The sequence below is a fragment of the Chlorocebus sabaeus genome, chromosome 20 (genome assembly GCF_047675955.1).
Source record: "Chlorocebus sabaeus isolate Y175 chromosome 20, mChlSab1.0.hap1, whole genome shotgun sequence".
Lineage (NCBI taxonomy): Eukaryota > Metazoa > Chordata > Mammalia > Primates > Cercopithecidae > Chlorocebus > Chlorocebus sabaeus.
The window spans coordinates 15,289,801-15,306,260 of NC_132923.1; the positions used below are offsets into that span (position 1 = coordinate 15,289,801).

At 46.7% G+C, this 16,460-nt stretch overlaps 1 long non-coding RNA gene, 1 other non-coding gene and 1 pseudogene across 2 annotated transcripts; 2 read left to right on the forward strand and 1 right to left on the reverse strand.

Annotated features, from left to right (window-relative positions):
• The first annotated feature begins 516 nt into the window (after window positions 1-516).
• Window positions 517-2,067, forward strand: LOC103247229 (lupus La protein pseudogene; annotated as a pseudogene).
• A 2,620-nt stretch (window positions 2,068-4,687) lies between these two features.
• Window positions 4,688-8,163, forward strand: LOC140709335 (uncharacterized). Its single transcript, XR_012089857.1, has 2 exons — window positions 4,688-6,006; window positions 7,192-8,163. It is a non-coding gene; the product is annotated as an uncharacterized lncRNA (long non-coding RNA).
• Window positions 8,164-10,639: 2,476 nt separating this feature from the next.
• On the reverse strand, window positions 10,640-10,711 carry TRNAH-GUG (transfer RNA histidin (anticodon GUG)). Its single transcript has one exon. It is a non-coding gene; the product is annotated as a tRNA-His (tRNA).
• Window positions 10,712-16,460: the final 5,749 nt, after the last annotated feature.

The following is a 16,460-nucleotide window of genomic DNA, read 5'->3' on the forward strand; positions in this document are numbered from 1 at the left end:
GGCTCTGAGCCCAGGTGCCCTTGCGCATATTCACAGAGGCCCGCAGGTCAGAACCGCAGTCTCACATGTCAGCAGAATGCGCTGCGATCTACTCGAATTACCGGAACTATCCAGCAATAAAATGGGACACATTACAAAACATGAGATAGTGTGGATACTCTCAAAAACCTCATGCTGAGTGATGAAAAGAGGGCATCCTGTGTAGCGCCATCAAGCTGAATTTCTAGAACAGGTAAAACTAACATATAGTGACAGAAACTACATCATATAGTGACAGAAACTACATCATTGATTGCTGGGGTCAGGGGGAGGGTAGGACTGACTGCAAAGCGCATAAAAAGACCTTTTAGAGTAATAGACACGTCATCAAACTTGAAACGGATGTGTTGTACCATAGTCAACTCACACCTTAATCAACTTAATTGTAAAAAGTAATAAGAAAACCACTGCAGGAGTCGTTGCTGTTGCTGTTTGTGAGCCTGTGGCACGGCTCTGTGGGACTGGAACTTTAAAGACAGCCACGATGGCTGAAAATGGTGATAATGAAAAGATGGCTGCCCTGGAGGCCCAAATCTGTCGTCAAATTGAATATTATTTTGGAGACTTCAATTTGCCACGGGACAAGCTTTTAAGGAAACAGATAAAACTGGACGAAGGTTCGGTATCTTTGGAGATAATGATAAAATTCAACAGGTTGAACTAACAACAGACTTTAATGTAATTGTGGAAACACGGAGCAAATCCAAGGCAGAACTCATGGAAATTAGTGAAGATAAAACTAAAATCAGAAGGTCTCCAAGCAAACCCCTACCTGAAGTGACTGATGAGTACAAAAATGATGTGAAGAAACAGATCTGTTTATATTAAAGGCTTCCAAACTGATGCAACTCTCGATGACACAAAAGAATGGTTAGAAGATAAAGGTCAAGTACTAAATATTCAGATGAGAAGAACATTACATAAAACATTTAAGGGATCAATTTTTGTTGTGTTTGATAGCATTGAATCTACTAAGAAGTTTGTAGAGGGCCCTGGCCAGAAGTACAAAGACACAGGCCTGCTAATACTTTTCAAGGATAATTACTTTGCCTAAATAAATAAATAAATAAATGAAGTAAGATAACAAAATAAAGTGGAAGCTAAATTAAGAGCTAAACGAGAGCAAGAAGCAAATCAAAAGTTAGAAGAAGATGCTGAAATGAAATCTCTAGAAAAAAAGATTGGATGCTTGCTGAAGTTTTCAGGTGATTTAGATGATCAGACCTGTAGAGAAGATTTACACATCCTTTTCTGAAATCATGGTGAAATAAAATGGATAGACTTCATCAGAGGACCAAAGAGGGAATAATTCTATTTAAAGAAAAAGCCAAGGAAGCATTGGGTAAAGCCAAAGATGCAAATAATGGTAACCTACAATTATGGAATAAAGAAGTGACTTGGGAAGTACTAGAAGGAAAGGTGGAAAAAGAAGCACTGAAGAAAATAACAGTAGACCAACAAGAATCCCTAAACATATGGAAGTCAAAAGGTTGCAGATTTAAAGGAAAAGGAAAGGGTAATAAAGCTGCCTATCCTGGGTCTGGTAAAGAAAAAGTTCAGTTTCAGGGCAAGAAAATGAAATTTGCTAATGATGAACATGATGAAAATGGTGCAACTGGACCTATGAAAAGAGCAAGAGAAGAAACAGACAAACAAGAACCTACATCCAAACAACAGAAATGAGAAAACGGTGCTGAAGACCAGTAGTTTAGTAAACCAATCTTTTATTCATTTTAAATAGGCTTTAAACTACTTTTGTTTATGGGGGCTTTTAAAAGGAAAACCGAATTAGGTTCACTTCAATGTCCACCTGTGGGAAAGGAAAAGTTTTTTTGTTGTTTAACTTGTCTTTTTTTGTTATCTAAATGAGAATTATTTTGAATGTATAGTTCTGTTTGTGTTATTTCAGATGATTCAAATATCAGAATATTCTTCCACTAAATTGCCTTTGTAATATGAGAATATGTTAGTACAAACTAATAAAACATATAGTATATGAAAAGAGAAACAAAAACTCCAAATCTTAATGTCTTCTACTTAATTTAGTGTATGTTTAGCCTTAGAAAAGTGTCTATCAGTGATTGAGAGCTCAGGAATTCCTTGATTTCTGTTTGTGTCTCTGTGTCTTCAGTTAAATTCATGCACTATTAAATGGAATATTTGTAAAATAGAGTCTAAGCTCAATTTTATAAAAGTATATATATACTTACATATCATCTATATAAATTACATATAAGTATATATACTTTTATAAATATATAATATATATGACAGACTAACAAGAGAAGAGCATATGTATTTATTTAATGTAAGTTTTACATGACAGGAGTGCCTTCAAAGGAAATGAAGACCCGTGGAAACAGCTAAATCTCAGTTGTTGTTGTTTTTTAACAGTATGTTTTATGAAGAGTGGATACTCATGGAGAAGTATGATAAGACAAAAAAAGTATGACCTAACAGTAAGAAACTGGGGAAAATGTAGCCAGGCCTCTGTGTTCAGGCTCTTCTCTGTGTCCCTGTGTCTTCACACTCCAGGATGCACCTTTCCTCTGGGTACAGAGAGGGCACCTCTCACATGAGAGTGTTATGATCGGCTTCAGGAAATAAGGGCAGGGGGAGGGTGACAGTCACCTTCCTGCTTCTGTTGTTTTCTCAAATTCCTTTAGCATAAATATTTCCTCAAATTCCTTTAGTATAAAACATTCAATACCCCATGTATGTAAAAGTGCCATAAATGCTCAATAATTGTCTTCAGTTATTATTTTCATCAGTAACATCATCTGAATCATCAGTATTGTCTATTTTTAACAATGAAAAATGCATAAGGTAACATACCTTACCTTATTTAAAGTTCAGAACAACCAAGGAAATGAGTAACTTGTAGCGGGCGTCAGAAGTTCCGTGGCACAAAAGGAAGATAGGCATTCAAGGAACACCAGGATAGAAGAGCCGGAGTAGGAGAGAGAGCAAGAGGGATGCAGGAAGCCACCGGATAGCTCGGGAGGAGAGAGGGCGCTCCTGCTCCGCGAGCCTCCCTGCCACCGCAGGCCTCGGGCCACCTTCTTCTAGGAAGACGCACCCTCCTTTTCTCTGGTCTCGGCTAAGACGCTGCAAAGGGCATCGTCCTGGAGCATTTCTCCTCTCCCCCCAGACCCTCCGAAGGAAGGATGGGCAGACGGAAGCTTCACCCCGAAGTGGTCAAACGCGCACAGTTCCAGCTTCCGCGGGAGCATTTCCCGAGCGTCTTTCATGGGTAAGAGTGGGCCCTGCAGGATAACGCCTCCCATTCCCTGAGGAGCAGTGCGGGAGATGCCCATGTGGCCAGCTCCTGGGCCACGCGACCCAGGCCCTCCAGGAGGAGCAAGGAGTCCTGGGCCCTGAGCCAGCCCCCTGGACCGGCTGCGCCAAGAGAAGCAGCAAGGGAAGGTGTCTCTGTCCTCCTGGTGTTAAGAGACATCTATCCGACTCCCTCTCCAAGTGCTGGAGAGGAGGCTAGGTCTTTCCCACGGGCTGGGGGCCTTGCTGTTCCAAGGATGGCTGGGGAGGAAGAGGAGGCAGAGGCGGAAGAGGAAGCCAGCTGAGATGTGTGAAGCAGCTCTGGCTACAGCGGGTAGGGAGAGGGTGCGCGGGACCCAGGAGCCTCCGTGCGGAGCCAGGCCTCAGGAGCAGCCGCCTTGTTCCTGAAAGGGATACCTCCATCCATCTGGTCTCCAAAGACTGTAGGGAGACCTTCTCGCCCGGTGGGAAAGCGACGTCTCCCATGCTTTCCCACCACAGACGCCTTGTGTCATTTCTCCTGCTAGTGTCGGCCCGCCAGCCTGCGGGGGCTACGGCTGCCGCGGTTCCACACTTGGTGGACGCTGCCCACCAGCGAGTCAAGAGCCACGCTTGGAGGCGGGAGTCAGAGAGTCGTGTGCAGGCCGGGAGGAGACTCAAGCTCTGGGTCAGGGCTTTTTTGCCAATCGCCAAATTCAGCGTGTGAAAGACCGAGAACTCACATCTGTCTGTTGGAGAACTTCAGTGAGAAAACCAAGGAAGCGCACTCAAAATCTCTAGAAGAGCGGGAAGGGTCTGTGGCGGCGATATCCGCGTCGGCGGTGAGCCAAGGCTTGTCAGGAGAGTGAGTGCGCGAACCCAGCCGCAGGGTAGCGCGAACAGCACCGCAGACGAGGGCCCCGCGTGTGGGGAAATCGCAGGGGTCAGCGCAGCCGAAGTGCGGTGGACTAGCCTAGTCCAGGGAGAACCCCCTTCCTGACCACTGTCTGTCCTCCGGCAGGTAAGGGGAGAGGAGAAACAGTACAGCCTCCTCTCCCCTGGCCGAACGCCCCGCTCTGCTCGCCAGTCGCCATCCTTCCAAACCACTCTCCGCCAAAGATTCCACCGACAGTCACCCTCCGGACAACCCAGGCCTCCCTTCAGCAGCGGCTCCCGACCCGTAGCCACCGCGCCCTCTCACCCCCGCGGTTCTGCCCGCCGCCTCTGCTGAGTCTGTGCACTTCACCTCCCTGGCTCCCGCTCTCCCCTGAGCTTACAGTGGACGCGGGATTCCTCCGAACCCCTCTTGGGAGTACTGAATGGAAAAGGGGGAGCGTGCGCAAGTGCTTGGTAGAGTGTAGACTGTGTGGGATTTGACGGTGGTACCATCGCTTTAACGTCCTAGTGCTGAATTTTCACGCCTGCCTTCTGCTTAGGGCACGGGCCACAGTTTTCCATTTGTGCCTACTCCACCTGCTGTCTTTGTTGGCTCAGCAAATATCGTCTCCCTCTACCGCTCAGTCTACAAACGGGCGGTCCTGGAGGACCTCACCCGCCGCTCACCCGACTTCCAACCTCGCAGGCATCTCCTCCAGTCGCTTCTTCTGAAGGCCTAAGAAGCACGTTACATGCGAACGGAGGTGAGGACGCTCCGCTGACCGTCCCGTGTCAGCTGACAACTTGTGGCACGGAGAAACGCCACGACTTGGCTTGGCCTCTCTCTTAGTCATTCGCAGCTCAGCCCGATCGGCGCCTCCGGGATGGCGGAGGCGGCAAAGACGGTGGGCTTCTTGGGTGCAGCTCCAGGAGGGCTGGCATCCCTGCACGGCGGTGTACACCTGAGCGAGACGCTCTGTCGTTCTGTAAAGCCGCTTGTGCGAATGACAGACACGGAGGTAAATAAGAGCGCTGTGTCATGAGAAGTGACCCACCAGGACTTGCCCTCCACTGCGGAGACTGTTCTGTCTCCGGCCCTTGGAGAAGGCCCGCTTACAGCGGCGTAAAGGAAGGTTTCTGCGGGGTGGCGGTCAGTGCAAAACGATTCCCTGACTGGTAATCGAACCGGGGACTGCGCCGGTGAAAGCGCTATTCTAGCCACTAGACCACCTGGGAGGCACAGGATGGGGCATTTTCAACCTCCTCGCCACTGAAGTGACAGTTTCCCTGTGCGCTGGGAAGACTTGGGACTTGTGGGGGTCGCTGGTCGCTCCTGGAGTCCTCTCATAAGGCCGTTTCCTCCCTCCTTTCTCCAAAAGAGGAGCACGCAGGCGACGCACCCGGCACTCCGCAAGGCTCACCAAAGCCACGAGTCCCGGAGCGAGTTGCAGAGTCCCGGCAGAACCTGACCACTGACCTACAGATGTGCCTTTGCGAAGCGGCAGCGCATGGAGAGACAGTAGCGGGTCGCCGGGGCCAGAGCCTCGCACTGGGTAGCCAGGAGCAGGCAGGAGGGAGGAGGCTCCCGGGGTGAGACCGGGTCACCCTGAACATCATAAAGGACTCAGACCTTGGCATCCCCGACGTAATAAAGGACTCAGACGGATGCGGAAACCGAGACGGGCTGCTTTCCGTAGGCGTCCAGTCTAGTAGGCATTCCCGTATTTCCAGTTGGTGGTACAAACTGACGCTTGAGATTTTTCCTCAAAGCCAAGATCGAACTGGTAACCAATTCGTGATTTCCCGTCGGTCAAGTGCGTGGGCATCGATCTACACGTGAGTTTCTCCACCTCCGCAGAATGGCTATTTCGGGGTGGGAGAGGGCCCTCCGGTGGATTGTAAGGTGTTTAGCAGCATCCGTCGCCTCCGCTAACTAGATGGATGCCAGGGGTTAACATTCTCCCTCCCCGCTTCCCCCACTCGTGGCCTAGTGTCTCAGCGGGGATGGAGAAGGCGAAGTTGCCCCTTGTTGAGTATTGGTGCGCCTAGTCCTGCTCTGAGCTTGTGCAGAGGACTTTCCAGATGAAGGCTCAGGGGTCGATCCAGCTGGAGACCCCCTCCCTCCCCAACACAGTTGACCTTAGGATTTGAGGCTTTTAACATCTCTGAGTTTCCACCTTTAGGTCTTTCCTTCCGTTCTATCCTCCAAAGCGGCCTCTTCCAAGCCTGTTGACCAGGGCCAGCCAGGTCGAAGGCTGGGTTCGCTCAAGGAGGAGCCTCTTGCCCCTCCTGGAACTTCAGGCCTGTCGGTTGGGCCTGCAGAGAAGCCTTAGGGCCCACCTCGTTTGGCATCCTAGGGGGCAGGTGCGCTGTGCGAGGGGAATAGGAGAGTGTGACTGTGGTTCCCGACCCCCTGGCGCTCACCCTCCACCCCGGTGCGCACCCTTCCCACCCTTCCCAGCTCCTGCTGGTCCCGCTCGCCCCGAGGTAGGTCTCCGGTCAGCATAAGCTCCAAAGAAGCCAAGGCCCAAAAGGACACGTAGCGGAAACAAGCTGCTCACTTCGGTCCTGTCCGCAAGGGACCCCTTTCTGACCAGAAAGAAAGGCGGCCAGTCCTGTCCCGTTGGGTTAGTGGAAGAGAGATTGAAGGGAAGAGAAGAAAAATCCTGTGAGGTTTCAGGATCTAAAGTCACCATGAAGTCGATCTAACCTCCTCTGAAGGTCCTCCCGGTCCTCCAGTGGCTGGCCAAGGCGAGATGAGTCCCTGTCTCCAAAGTGGACAAAGCCTACCACAATGGGCCCCGAATCAGCTAGTAGGCATCCCCCTCTTTCCAGTTGGTGGTACTCGAGCTTCCCTACCCAGGATTTCTGTGGATTCCAAGGGTACAACTGAACACCTTTTCTTGTTCCAACTGCTCTTATTTGAAGTAAGGGCAGATCTGTTGAGAAGCATGTATTCGGTAAGAGTAGAGCAACCGTTGTTGAGACTGTCCCACTCTTCCTCCTCCTCCCTCTTCCTAGAAATGTACAATGAAAATGAATCCCCACGACTGGCCTGTTGTACTTTCAATGCACATTTGGCGGAGCCTAAGGGGAGTCTATGAGGTTCCGGGGTGAGTATTTGAAGTATAACACAGTCATTTTTATTTACACGTGCATTCCAAAAACACATTGGACAAACGCATCCAGTTCACCTGTGCCACACTTACAAAGATAGGAAAAGAGGGTCTACACACAAACAAGTGAAAGATGTAATCGAATGGCTTTTAAACATCTGCTGTTTCCACTAAAGGTCTTCTCTGGATACACCCACCAGTGTCTTCTCTTTCTCCAAAATCAGACATTCAAGTGCCAGACCCTGAAATCAGTTTTCTGGTACCAGCTTAGTCTTCCCCATTCTGTATCCCTGCCTCTCCACTCTCTTCTTTCATATGCAGGAAAGGTCAGCTCTCCCTCAGTTTCTAATTTGCAACATCCCACTCGAAGGACTCAAGAACCAGCATCAAAAATTAGACACCCTCCATGGGACTCCTTCTCTGTCTTAGTTGGAGCTTCCATAACAATGTACCATAAACTGGGTAGCTCATCCACAACAGACATTTCTCACAGTTCTGGAGTTTGGAAGTCTAAGATTAAGGTGCCAGCATGGTAGGGTTATGGTAAGGAACCTCTTCCTGCTTGTAGATGCCATCTTCCCATTGCATCTGCAAGTGGCTGAAAGAGGCAGAGAGAGCTCTCTAGTGTCCCTTTTATAGGGGCACTAATCCCACTCAGGAGGACTCCACCTTCTGGATCTAATTACCTCCCAAAGGCCCCTCCTCCTAATTTTAACACTTTCCAGGGGTGGGTGGGGGAAGGTTAGAGTTTCAACCAAGGCATTTTGGGGGGACACAAACATTAGGCCTCCTGTGATCTTTCTAGAAGAATAAGAAATTATAAATGACCCAAAGCTTTGTACATTTCACAGTTAGAAATAAAGAAAACTTTTCCTAAGATTTTGAAAGGCCTGAAACATGAGTTTCCTTCCAACCAACCCCACCACTAAAATCTGGACTTTGTGCTGAGTGTTGTGGACTTTCTGCATGTTCATCCTCCCTGCAGACAACTGGAGATTTATTCTCATCAGAGGGTAGAAGAGAGGATCCTTGGCCCCGAGGGGGCAATCAGCATAGGTGAGTGAGGACATGTGTCCCACACTGAAATGAGAGGGATGAAGTGACAGCATATCTTGACCTATGTGATGGTTACATGAATTATGACCTATTTCAAAGGTTATTGTGTTGTGTGAAAAAGAACAAAACCAGAGGACTTGTACAACCTGACTTTCAGACTCACTAAGCTGTTATAAACAAGGCAGTGTGCAAGTGGCATTGGGAGACACAAGTACATCAACAGACTGACTTGGGAGACCTGAAATTGACCCACAGCTATATGGTCCATAGGTTTTTTGTTTGTTAATTTTGTCTCATTTTCTGAGACAAGGTCTCACTCTGCTTCCCAGGCTGAAGGGATCCTCCTGCCTCAGCCTCCCAGGTAGCTCATACTACAGGCACCTTTTAGTAGACATGAGGTTTTGCCATGTTGCCCAGACTGGTCTCCAACTCCTGGGCTCAAGTGACTTACCAGCCTCAGCCTCTCACAGTGCTGGGATTACAGGCATGAGCCACCATGACTGGCCATAGGTTTTCAATAAAAGCAGTTCAATGAGGCAAAAGAAATAGTTTCAATTAATGGACTTTCATATGGGGGAAGAGGGAGACCAAAAAGGTTATTTCTTCCTCACACTACACTCGAAAGTAACTTGAGGCACATTATAGACCAAAACTTAAAAGCTAAAGGTATAAAGCATTTCGAGGATACTTTGTGACTTGTTGGTAGACAAGATTTATTAAACAGGGCACAGGAAAAAACATGTAAAAAGGAAAGACTTGATAAATTCGATTTCATGAACATTAGCCATATCTTCTCATCAGAAGATGCTACATAGAAAATGAAGAAACAAGCCAGCCTCAGATGAGGAGAAAACAGTCACAAAACCTATCTGACCCCCAAACCCTGTAACTATAATGTATGGTGAGATCTTCCTAACTGGAAATTAAAGAAAAAAAAAAAAAAAACCCAAATGTGCTAGATGGGTAAAAGACTTGAACAGATACTTTAGAATAAAAGTATGGTCAACAAAGCACATGGTCAACAAAGCACATAAAAGAGTGCTCAATATTATTATCTATCAGGAAAATGGAAATTAAAACCACATTGAGACACCACTATAACTCCTAGTAGCATGGCTAAATTTATGAGGAGAGGAAATACCCAATCTTGGAGAAGATGAAGAACAACCACAACTCTCACATGTCATTCATTGGTGGAAACATAAAATGACACTACTACTTTGGGACAAGTTTTGTCAGTTTTTATGAACTTGAACATATCCCACTCTTTGGCATTTGCAATTCTGCACCTAGGTTTTCCCCCAAGAGACATGAAAACAGACACCCTCAATATCTCTTGTGGGAAGAATGTTCAAAGCAGGTTTATTCAGAACAGCCAATACCGGTTTATTCAGAATAGCCAATACCGGTTTATTCAGAATAGCCAATAGCCAAATGCTCATTATAGGGGTAGGGGTGGGGCGGGAATGGCAAACAAACTGTGCTATTTCCCTGCAATGGAATACTACTCAGCAATGAAAGAGGAATGAATATGTGCTACACTGAGCAATGGACAGAGCCAGAGACATGATGCAGAGAGAAAGAAGCACATAGAACAGAGTAGATGCACCGTGATATCATCGACGTGAAGTTCTAGAAGCAAAGGTAAAGTGAAAACAATCTGGAGAATGATTGTTCACAAATAAGGCAGAGGACAATGACAATGATTTTTATAATTCTAGTGATTACATTATTGATTGAATAGTCAGTAAATCCAGGCATGTCTGACAACAGCAGTGTAAGGAAGAGTTTGTGAATGGCCCAACCTTCCATAGAAAAATGTTGAGGCACATAAAATTTAAGATACTTACCCAAGGTCAGGCAAGGGCTGATGTAGATTTTCAACACAGAACCTGGGTTCTTGGACATAGATTAGACTGCACCTGTCCACTTCTCTGTTTCAGGTGTCTCTGGGATTCTCAGCTGTACCGGAGGAGAGAGAGGACAGAGAAGGAGATGCAGTGAGAGAGGAGTAGGGAAGAAATGGAGGGAGGTACAGGGCCCTTAGGTGTTGAACAGCAGAGAAGAAACTCTTGCCAGTGTATTTACAGTATAGAGAAGTTTTCTGGGGATCAGGACATTAGTAGATGCTAAGCTTGCTGTGGTCAGGAGATGAATTTGATATGACATAGATTTAGAAATTAAAACGGCACCCTAAAGTTGTTGGAAGAGAATGTTGCAGAATACATTTCTGCCTTACCCTGACGCGCTTGGTTGCGGGGAGCAAAAGGGCCAACTGACTGCCTGGAGGACAACTTTGCCGTGACTCGGATTCGAACCGAGGTTGCTGCGGCCACAACGCAGAGTACTAACCACTATACGATCACGGCGAGCCACAGGCTAAGCGGCAATGCCTGTGCTTGCTCTAGCAGTTTTGACGTCAATACATTTCGATTATTAGGCGGCTTTGTTCCGAGCCAGCCACAGGGGGTTCACGTAGTTCACGTTTTTCTCCCTTTCATGCCCGCTCTGCTTTTCCCTCCCTTCCTCCCAATCCTAATACGGGACGAGAACAATTCTCATCTCCTTCACTCCAGCCTGGGCCTCCCTGCACCGGGCTCTCTCAGGTGGTCTCTCTGTCCTCATCCGCACCTCCTCTGCTTCCCTCCCGCCTCTCCGTATTTCTGCTTTTCGCGCTTTCTCTCTCCCGCCCCACCGACCGAAGCCGAGTTTAGCTAGTGGAGCCCAAGCGGCGTAGAGTCGGGTGAAGGCGGAGCCAAGAACGGGAAGAGCCATCACTAGAGCCCACGGGCGTTCTGCTTCCTTTGGGAAGTCGTGGACCCGGGCTTTTCCCGGGACGCTGGCTCTGACGCCGGCGAGGGGCAGGAAGGGGCGAAGGCCATTCCGCTGCCCTCCTAGCTTGGGAATCATTCAATGCATGGGTTTCAATCGTAGCCGGCAAGATGCACCTCTCCGGTTTTCTAAGGCTTCGGAGCCTGCACAATTATTCTAGAAAAGGCAGTGGCTCCGCCTAGCGTTGGATGGGCGCATGCTCTGCAAAGTGAGGCCGGAGCGACTTGCTTCCAAGTTTGGAGGTGTGTGGTTCGAACCTGTCCTATGGAGAGTTTCTTCTACTTTAAAAATGCTTGAACCGCTGGCAAGTTTCTTCTATCCAGCACATGCTCCAGCATATGCTCTCATGGAAACGCAGAGTGAGACCAACTTTACCCTCCTCTCTTCGGTGTCTCGCCTATGACATGAGGACCTAAATCAAGGTCCTCCATGATTCTGGGATCTCTCTCTCTCTCTCTCTCTCTGTCTCTCTGTCTCTCTTTCTCCCTCTCCCTCTCTCTCTCTTTCTTTCTTCCTCTCCCCCTCCCCTCCCCCTCCCCTCCCCCTCCCCTCCCCCTCCCCTCCCCCTCCCCTTCCCCTCCCCTCCCCTTCCCCTCCCCTTCCCCTCCCCTCCCCTTCCCCTCCCCTCCCCTTCCCCTCCCCTCCCCTTCCCCTCCCCTCCCCTTCCCCTCCCCCTCCCCCGCCCCCGCCCCTCCCCCTCCCTCTCCCTCTCTCTCCCTCTCACTCCATCGGCGGCTGGAGTGCAGTGGCGCGATCTCAGCTAGATGGCCACCTCCGACTCTGGTTCAAGCAATTCTCCTATCTCAGCCTCCCAAGTAGCCGGAATTACAGGCACCTGCCACTACCCATATAGCTGATTAGCCAAGAACTCACGTTATCCTGAACTGTCAGGTGTGGACCTTAATCCACACCAAACTTTTCTCCCTAGTTTGGGAACCTTGTCAAGTCATTTCTCCTGATAAAGACAAGAGGATTTCCTTGAAATTGCATGATTTCAGTCCTTCCTAGATTCATGACTCAAAGAGCACTGTTTTGTTTGCTACCAGTTTCCCCTGTTTTTATTTCATACCTCTTTGATCTGCACTCTTTCCTATATGTCATGCAAACCAGCTCAGGTGTGCTTTCCTAATCATGTAATTAGCAATAATAGCAGCCTTGGTAACAACTTATTTCTGGCCGCATCACCAGGCAAATGTCACAGGTTTTAAGAGGTAGACAATCCGAGGATCATCCGTATTGCTTGATGTTATAGACTGAAATGTTTCCCTGTGAATTCACATGTTGAAAGCTTAACCCCCAAGTTGACTGTATTTTGAGACAGGGTTTTTAATATGGTAATTAATGTTAATGAGGTCATATCAGTGGGGCCCTAATCTGGTAGGAATGGTGTCCATATATGAAGAGGAAGGGTACCACAGAATCTCTGTCTTTCTCCATGCAGGCACAGAGGAAAGACTATGGGAGGACACAGCAAGAAAGTGGCTTTCCGCAAACCAGGAAGAGAGGCCTCCCCAGAAACCAACCCTGCTAGCACATCCAACCTCACAAAAGACTCAAGGAGAACTTCTGGCCTCCAGAACTTTGAGAAAACGTCTATTGTTAAGCCACCCAACCTTTGGTATTTTTCTATGTCAGCCTGAGCTGACTAATACCCTTGGTAGGTGGGCGGCATTCACCTTATTGGGCTACATGATGTGAAGTTAAAGTACCTTTAGCAATAGGCATCATATAATTTCACTGTATAGATATTGTGTCTTTTGCATTGATATTGCCTCTCTTAGTTGTATGTATATTGACGTATGGGACTAGGATAACAAGACTAGTGAAAATAGGAAAAAAGAAAAGAAAGGTGGGGAAGATATCAAGTTCCATAATTGCATCCTCTACCCACATCCTGTTCTTAGACTCTTCTCCACTGGAGGCTGCACCTGTGTACCCTCAAATTCAATCTGAGCACACAATTATTTATACAACCAAGGCAACTTTTCCAATTTTGCCTGTCACCTGCTTGAAGAAACAAGTACTTCATCACCAATTTGAATATTCACTGACCTAACTGTTTGGAGATTGATAAAAAAATATGGCATCTCCCTGTATTGTTGCCTTCTCCTGGACCAACAATGCTGTCTGTACTCTGCTGGTCCCCATTTGACCACAAACTGGAGTCCTAGCAAATCTTAGCTTCTTGGGAAGCCTATTTTAAGACAGTCCCTATTTCAAACTTGTTTTAAGACTAGTAGGCTGATTGAGAAGAAGGAGCCTCATTGTAAAAATTTAACTAGAGCTGGCATGAACCTGGGAGGCGGAACTTGTGGTAAGCCTAGATCACACCACTGCACTCCAGCCTGGGTGACAGAGTGAGACCCTGTCTCAAAAAAATAAAAAAATTAAAAAAAATGCAATTTAACTGGAGCCGTGGGTGACAGTTGTGAGTTTCAGTACTGGTCTGGGCCCAGGTTTCCCTTGAGCACCAAATGAATATGCTCCTTTGCAGGGATCTTCAAGGTGCTCATTATTTCTATCTCATAGCCTCAAAAGAAGTGATCAGCTAACAGAATTTGTGTACTATCCTGAAGAGAAATTAGTCTAGAAATAGAGAAGATAAAGAATTTATAAAATAGATTCTACAGTTGTTTAAGATGTAGAAAGCTGTAAGAGACAATTGTTCCACTCTAATGACAAGAGAAAGCTGTATGGTCTGCAAAATCATATTTGTTTTGATCCCACCAGAGAGCTGAAGTTGCAAGGCCACTAGATCAACTGAAGTCCAAAGCATGAGAAACCCCACTAAAGAAGGACAAACACATGAACCAGTTTCCTTCCAGATAATGGAAGAAAAAGATGGCAGCCATAAATCTTGGTTGGAGAAAATCACTGAAGTTTTCATCATTTCTTAAAGGCCAAGTGTGAACTATTGTGACAGCTTAGAATCTACGTGAGTCCCAGATACCTGGCATGTTTTTGCCCATTTACCAAGTCTTTTCTGTCCACATTTCCTGAGTACTAACAAGAGACATGTGGCAGGGAAAGAGAATTTCCTGAGCTTCCCTCAGTGGTGCAGGCATACAAGTCATGATCAGCCACCACCAGAGCTGTACTCTGTACACGATACCTGGTCGCTTCTCTCACATGAAACAAAAGGCATCTGCTACTGATGTTGGAGGAAGGAACACTTCCTACCCTTGGCCCCAGGTATAGGTCACCTGCTGAGTAGAGTTAGACACAAAAGCTGTCTATACTAGACAAGGAGAGGAGAGTTGCTCTTTCCCAAGACTTCCCGTCATTGAAAGGTAGAGTTCCATCACCCCAAGGGGATGTCACAGGAACACTAGGACTCAGGCATCCATGGCCTGAGGTTTGGTACACATTCAATGCAATCAGTAACTTGAGTTGGTTTCGATCAATCATTTGAATTGGTTGCAGATCCTTTACTTTAATGAAGAAAAACTCTGATATGGGTACAAAGTTTCCATGTTCGGGACAGGTTGGCCTTGTCCTTTAGAAAATTCTATGAATTGGGATTTCTCTCAACCTAGTTGTGTTTACCATTATTAAAATTAAGTGACATTCACTTGGATTAAGTGGTAATAAAAAAAATGATGTGAGAATTTCTAGTGAATTTTGAACCCAAGCCTTGTATCACTGTTAGGCCTTCATGTGTGTGCTTGAAAACAAAATATGTACAAATATTGCACTGGTTGGAAGATTTTAGTGGTAAAAGTGACCTAATCAGTAATCAGCAGAAACCAATTTTGGAAATATGTGATTATGCTGTTTTAAAACAGCTGAAAAGAGGGCCTGGTGTGGTGGCTCATGCCTGTAATCCCAGCATTTTGGGAAGCCAAGGTGGGCAGATCACCTGAGACCAGGAGTTTGAGACCAGCCTGGCTAACACCGCCGAACACCGTCTCTACAAAAAATACAAAAATTAGCTGGGGGTGGTGGTGCACACCTGTAATCCAAGCTACTTGGGAGGCTGAAGCATGAGAATCACTTGAACCTGGTAGGTGGAGGTGGAGGTTGCAGTGAACCAAGATCCTGCTACTGCGCTCCAACCTGGACAACAGAGGGAGACTTCTAACAAGTTTCCAGGTGATAGTGATGCTGCAGGTTCATGGACTGCACTGGAGGAGCACTGCTAAAAACTCTTAAATCCTACCAGAAAAAGAGCGCCAAGGCAGACAGAGCACAGTATATGTCTTGTATGTTATTTATTACGTTTGTTTTCCACAGTTTTCACAGATATTTTTATTAAGGTACTTTAATAATATACTGATACTTCTAAAATGGTTATATTCAAATCTCCAAAGAGCCCACATTTTACTTACTGAAAAATGGAAGTTTTTTTTTTCCGTATTTCCCTTAGAAATTGTGACAAGAGGTCAGCTTCTCCCTTAAAACAGTAGTACTTTTCCTCAGAGACAGTTGGTGTTACGATTCATCATCTTATACCCTCAGTAATTTTAATATCAATTTATGATTTCCAGATTTTCTGTTTAAATGTAGACTTTCTGTGCATTAATAGTTAAAACTGTTCTAGCTTGCCCGGTGTGGTGGCTCAAGCCTGTAATCCCAGCACTTTGGGAGGCCGAGAAGGGGGGGGGCGGATCCCGAGGTCAGGAGATCGAGACCATCCTGGCTAACACAGTGAAACCCCGTCTCTACTACAAAATACAAAAAATTAGCCGGGCATGGTGGCGGGCACCTGTAGTCGCAGCTACTCGGGAGGCTGAGGCGGGAGAATGACGTAAACCCGGGAGGCGGAGCTTGCAGTGAGCTGAGATCCGGCCACTGCACCCCAGCCTGGGTGACAGAGCGAGACTCTGTCTCAAAAAAAAAAAAAAAGTTCTAGCTCTTTCCCTTATTGTGTCATCATCTGTCTTAGAAAACTGGGATTTGAAAGGAAACAAGCTGAGTTTGGTGATTTTGAGGTTGAGATTCTCCTAATCATGTGGTCTGATAAAAATGTTTATGTGTGTAATTGATTCATTCAGTAAATATATAGTGAGTGTCTATTATGTGCCAGACACTGTACTGGGTGCTTGAGATTCAGCACCAAGTTGTCTTTAGGAAATTTACATTCCATGTAGGGGAAGCAGAGAGAGAGAGAGAGAGCGATTAGATAATGGTAAGTGCATTGAAAAAAATTAAGCACAGTAAGGGGTGTTGGAGATAGAGAAGAGATTGCTGGGTTTAAAAAAAAAATTTCCCAGCTTTATTGAGGTATAATTGACAAATATTGTATATATTCAAGGTGTACGACATGATGTGTTGATATACATATAC